The 6000-nt window shown below is 31.4% G+C and overlaps 1 non-coding gene across 1 annotated transcript; it reads right to left on the bottom strand.

Moving 5' to 3' along the window:
• Nucleotides 1-5184: 5184 nt before the first annotated feature.
• Nucleotides 5185-5256, bottom strand: TRNAP-AGG (transfer RNA proline (anticodon AGG)). The gene has a single exon. It is a non-coding gene; the product is annotated as a tRNA-Pro (tRNA).
• Nucleotides 5257-6000: the final 744 nt, after the last annotated feature.

Raw genomic sequence — 6000 nt, forward strand, 5'->3', positions numbered from 1 at the left:
TTCAATGTCAAAGCATCAATGCCAAATTCATCTATTTTCTTGGGATTAACATATGGGAGATGTAAGTTTATAAGGTTTTATACATTGTTTCATGATTGCTACATGAGAAATTAATGTTAAGATATTGATTACAAATCAAGGTTGTTTTTATTTATCATAACAATTAAAGGGTATTAGCCTAGATTACATATATAAGTAGCCACACCTAGAAAACTTAATCACATTTCCAAAGTACAAACAAAACTTAGTTTTTTAAGACAAATATACAACAAAGAAATAGCGTCAAGCATTTGATTATAGTCGTACCTAATCGTTGAAATCAAATATGATATATGGAGAGACATACGAAAAAAGAAAAATAAATTAAGGATGTTCAAGGAGATAAACTCAAACTTTGAAGAGAAAGGTGTTATGTTAGAGAAGTTTAGTGGTTTCCCTTACTCCGTCAATAGGGTTATCGCACAACTTTACCTCTCTGAGATTCAATTTAAAGATGTGGGACTCCTTTGGCCCTCAACAATTTGTTAGAGGTCATTCATCAATGATTGAATGATTGTTTGATACCTCTTGACAGGGTTTGATAAGGGTGATACCTCAAGATTGTAGTTTTTGAAGTTCTTGTCAAGTTTAAGCTTGTGATGCATTTTTGGTTAAGATTCATCTCTTTTTTTTTTTTTTTTTTTTTTTTTTGTATAAAAACTTCAACCATTTGCGAATCAATAAAATCTAATCATTGTTTAAGTAACATCCATAAAAGTCATGAAAATTTAAAACTTTTTAAACATTCCAAAAGCATTCATTGTTTACAAATTGTTTTCAAAATAGTTTAACATCAGAGATGTAACACCATAAATTTTCAAACAAAATTTTCATTTTCAAAACCACAAAATTCTCAATATCACATTCCAAAAACCACCATTTTCAAAATGTCAATAACACAAATTCATAAAGTATTTGATAAAATACAGGATCCACATAACATAAACTCTATCCCGTGTGTACAATCAAGCCGGAGCCTTCCTGTGATCTTGACAAGTACTTGAAACATATAACACATAACATATTTCACGTAATAAATAGGAAAAATCAGTTGAGTCGTCCGTAAATCGTAAAAATAAGTGCACCAAAACATATACTCCCTACGTCCCAAAATAATAGTCCACAGACAAAAAACACACAGTTTAAGAAAACATTAATTACCATTAACTTTATTAAAGGAAATGACAGTCTTACCCTTCTATTGCATTTAATTCTATGGTAGTTGCATTTAATTTTATGGTAATTTAACTAATAATGAGGGGTATTATGGTAAAAGACATATTTATTTTTAGAAGTAGACAATTATTTTGGGACAAACCAAAAAGGAAACATGGACTATTAATATGGGACGGATGGAGTATATATATATATATATATATATATATATATATATATATATATATATATATATATATATATATATATATATATAGAGAGAGAGAGAGAGAGAGAAAGAAAGAGAAAGTACACGTCTCCCCGATCCCGAAAATATAAATTTCGTAGAAATCTGATTCCGTATGAATTATATATGATTTTTATAAGATATAAAAGTCAGTCGCGCACAATGAATGTATGACGTAAAAAGCTACGAAGAGAATGGTTGACTTTTAGCTAATGTCACCAAAACGAAAATCGTAGTACTCCTTAAAATAGGAATTTTGAGAAAAAAGAATGCCAAAAATGGAGTTTGTATAAGAGAGTTATGATTTTAGCAAAATCATTTAATTTTATAAAAATATTGACGAAAAATAAAGTCAAAATTAGCCGACAGAGTCTAAACGAAAGTTGTAGATCTCGTCAATAGCTACGTGTGGATATAAAGAACGTTAAAAACGGAGTTCGTATGAATGAGTTATCGATTATAAATAACATATTTACGCATTAAAATAAAGTATAAATCATATATACATATACATAAATATACATATGTATATATCATTAGAAAGTTATCGTCGACGCGATCGTTATATGACTAGTGTTGAGTACTTTCGATATTAGTTTAGTACAAATATCATTAAATCTATTTAAAATAGTATTATAAATGAGTGTTTAGTCATTTAAGTAATATAAATGGTGGTTTTTGAAAATTCAATTACTATAAATAAACGCCTCTAGGGTCTCATATTTCTTGCATCATTCTCTTGATTCAAGAGTCTTTCTCTTCTTATCCCCCGAGCATTTTGGTCCCTCGTGATTCGACTTCTCTTTCTGTAGTTTTTAATATGCTAAGGTGAGCGCTGCAAGAATCTTTCTTAGAAAGAATCAACGACAAAGTTCTATTATGAATCTGTAAATAAAATTTATCAGTAATTCAAAGTCGTTATACTGATTGATCTACTTACGGGGATGATGTGTAGGCTGTGATTTAGTATGGTGTTTAAAGTGAGATTTCCAAACAGTATATTTCGTATACCAAACGGACCCTACATCCTATATGATCCTACGTGGTTGTTGCTTACTTGATAGATCATGAAGTAGACATTGAGTTAATGATGAATCTAGACTAATAATTAGTCGCAATAAAGATTAGACTAAAAGTTAGCGATCATAATGCTAGGTTTCGTTGAAGGAAAATAGAATCGTTAAAAGCGAAGCGTTAAAAGCGAAGCGTTGTCCGAGTTTGGAATCATCACTTTAACAAGTGAGTGCATAGTTACTTTCATCTTACGCATAGATTTGAAGTATTTTATATAAATTACGTGTTATGTATGCATATTATCTGTATACTTGTTATCTATGCTGGATGAACACTATTATACATGTTTTAAATTATTTAAACTGTATATGTATTTTAAACCTCTAAATTACAATGTGTAAAGATGGGTAGATGAAAGATGAGTTTGATGAGGAACTGAAATGTGAAATAGATTCTGAGATGAGGGTGAGAGGTGAAAAATGAGAGAAGCTTTTACGAAGCGTTGGCCCCGTCATCTAGCAGAGTATGGATGACAACCGCAGACTATTCTAGACAGTCCGATGGAACACTAGCAGGCTCACAACCTGTAGGTGTTGTGAACGAGACGTTCACCCGGTGTACTCTAAAAACCCATTGACATGTATTGCGAGTGGATTGTCGAAAATAATATTGTCAGTAAACAAGATAAACCCTGGTGACTATGGACTTAGTGCATGTTATATAAACCATGGCAACGATGGACTTCGTGCCTATTCCTGAGGACAATCCTTAGGAATAAATAATGAGGAGTAGATGATTCATAGATAATATACTTAAGAATAAAGAAGATAATGGGCATTGGTAAGTGGGTTAATTGTTTGATGATGAAACATAATAACTATATTATTGTGTGTTGAAAACCCTATGTACTTACCAGGTTTCCCAACCTGACCTACTCAGTTTATTTGTATCACAGGTATCAATATGAAGCTACATTACACCGAGGGATTAAAGAGATGTAGATCACTAGTGTAAATGAATGTAAGGCTTGTTTATGCTTATGTTTCTTTATTGACGATGACATCCCAAGGTTTTAAAATGAATAAAATACATTTCCTAGGAAATGTTTTAATAACATATTTATCATGTTTTTCTGGGAACCAATTCCGCAACACTTCTCTTTAAAATGTTACTTTGATTTTAAAATAAGCATAAATAAAAATGTTAAAATGACCGTGAATTTGAGGATGTCACAGATATCTCTAATTAACACTTAAATCACAACTCCAAATAAACCAAGTTATTTTCTCTCTCCATCTCTTGGAATGGGTAAAAGACTATTCTACCCCTCCATAATCCCTGCCTTCACCAAGCCCTAAAGTCAACAGAAGTCTACACTCGAGTCAATAGTCCATGTTGACCTGACTCGTCGAGTGCAACTATGTGACTCGTCGAGTCCCCTCGTTCCTTCAGAAATGTCGCGAAAACCCAACTTAACTCGTCGAGTTGTCTCATCAACTCGCTGAGTTACTCATGTACAAACTTGTCGGGGAAAACCCTAGCTGACTCGTCGAGTCAGCTCATCGACTCATCGAGTCCCTTCAGACCCTTTTCTCATTTAGACGTTTTAATGTGTCGACATAATAATGTGACTCATCAAGTAAGGATCATGCAAACCCTAATTTTTTCAAAAAACTCATTTAATAGATTAGGGATAATAACTTGATATGATAAGATATTTTTTTAAAATGTACACATTGAGTCCTTATTTTTTTTCTTGTGAAATAAACCCTTACACTTTATTAATATGTACACATTAAGTCCTTTTCACCGGATTCTACAGATTTTGCTGACGTGGAAGGGTTTATTTTACAAAAAAAAAGGACTAAATGTGTACATTTCAAAAAATATCTTACCATATTAAGTCATTTTCCATTTCTTTTATTTTGTTGAAATGAAATACTCAGGTGACATCCACATATCCACAACGAGATTTTTCCAACTTTTATTCATCATCAAAAAGAGGGAGAACCCCTATCTCTGGCGACTCCTTTGTGTGTTCCTACACATCATTGGTAGCAAGGATGAATGATGGAAAAAACAACAAGGTCGAAGGGGGAGGCAGGAGGAAGTAGAGACGGTAGTTGGCGGCGAGGAGCTGCTCTGGTAGCCCCCTCGTCGATTCTTTCTTCGTTTTCTGGCAACGTATCTCAAAGATGGAGGCAAAGAGAGACATCTCGGAGAAACACAACAAGTAAAGGGTGTTTGGCTGTTGTTGTTCGACCGGAAGGAAGAGAGACGAGAAAGAGAAGGGTCGTCGCCCTTTTCTTGTTGTTGGAGGATCACCCACCTCTGGTGACAAGCTAATTAATTACTATTTAGTATCACTTGTGCTTCCACATCAGCAAAACCTGTAGAATCCGGTGAAAAATGATCTTATGTATACATATTAATAAAGTATAACAATTTATTAAAAAAAAAAAAAAAGAACTGTACATTTCGTATCTTACCATATAAAATCATTTTCCTATTAGATTACTCAATTTTCCTAAATAATATGTATTTTGATTATCCAAAATCCTCTTTAAATCTAATTAATGTTTTTAAAAATCACAGCCCAAAAGAAGGGAAAATTTAAAGGGGGCCAAACAGAAATTGTATACGCGTTGACGGCGTTGGGCATTAACAAATCGTGCATTAACGTTTTTAAGAATTTTACCGTACATGGTACGTAAAATAAAATAAAAATTGGGGCATTCCGAGAATTGAACTCGGGACCTCTCGCACCCTAAGCGAGAATCATACCACTAGACCAAATGCCCACTTGCGTATATTAATTCAAAATATTAATATAATCAATATTGTATTCATGATGTATTAGCAAAATGTTTAACGAAAATCTGTTATATGTACCTTGGCAAAACACGTAAACTAAAGTTCATTTTCTTTTTTATGTAAAAGAAAATTCATCTATTGATGTATTGTCAAAACTTGTAAAAGAAATTTTATTTTATTTTGATGTGTTGGAAAAACATATGAATAAATTTATTTTATTTTTTATGTGTTCGAAAAATATGTAAAAGAAATTTTACGTGTTGGCAAAATATGTAAGAGATAATTTTTTTTTATATTTTTATGTGTTGTAAAATATATATAAAAGAAAATTCATTTTATTTTTGACGTGTTACCAAAATATGTAAAAGTATGATCATTTCATTTTCTATGTTGGCAAAATACATAAAAGAAAACTCATTTCATCTATTGTGTTGGCAAAAATATGTAAACAATCACTCATTTCATTTTTTATGTGTCGACAGAATATGTAAAAAAAATCCATTTTGTTTTTCATATGCTGTTAAATTATGGTAAAGGACATTTCATTTTATATGTAGACAAAATATCTAAAAATAAATTTACTTTATTTTTTTTTTTATGGTTTTTGGCAAAATATGTAAAGAAAAATTCATGTTTATTTCTATGTGAAATCAAATAGCAAGATACGTATACAAAATCCATCATGTCTTTTACATATATGCAAAAAATATAAAAATAATTTCATCTATTTT

Source organism: Lactuca saligna, chromosome 9 (genome assembly GCF_052625555.1).
Source record: "Lactuca saligna cultivar CGN05327 chromosome 9, ASM5262555v1, whole genome shotgun sequence".
NCBI lineage: Eukaryota > Viridiplantae > Streptophyta > Magnoliopsida > Asterales > Asteraceae > Lactuca > Lactuca saligna.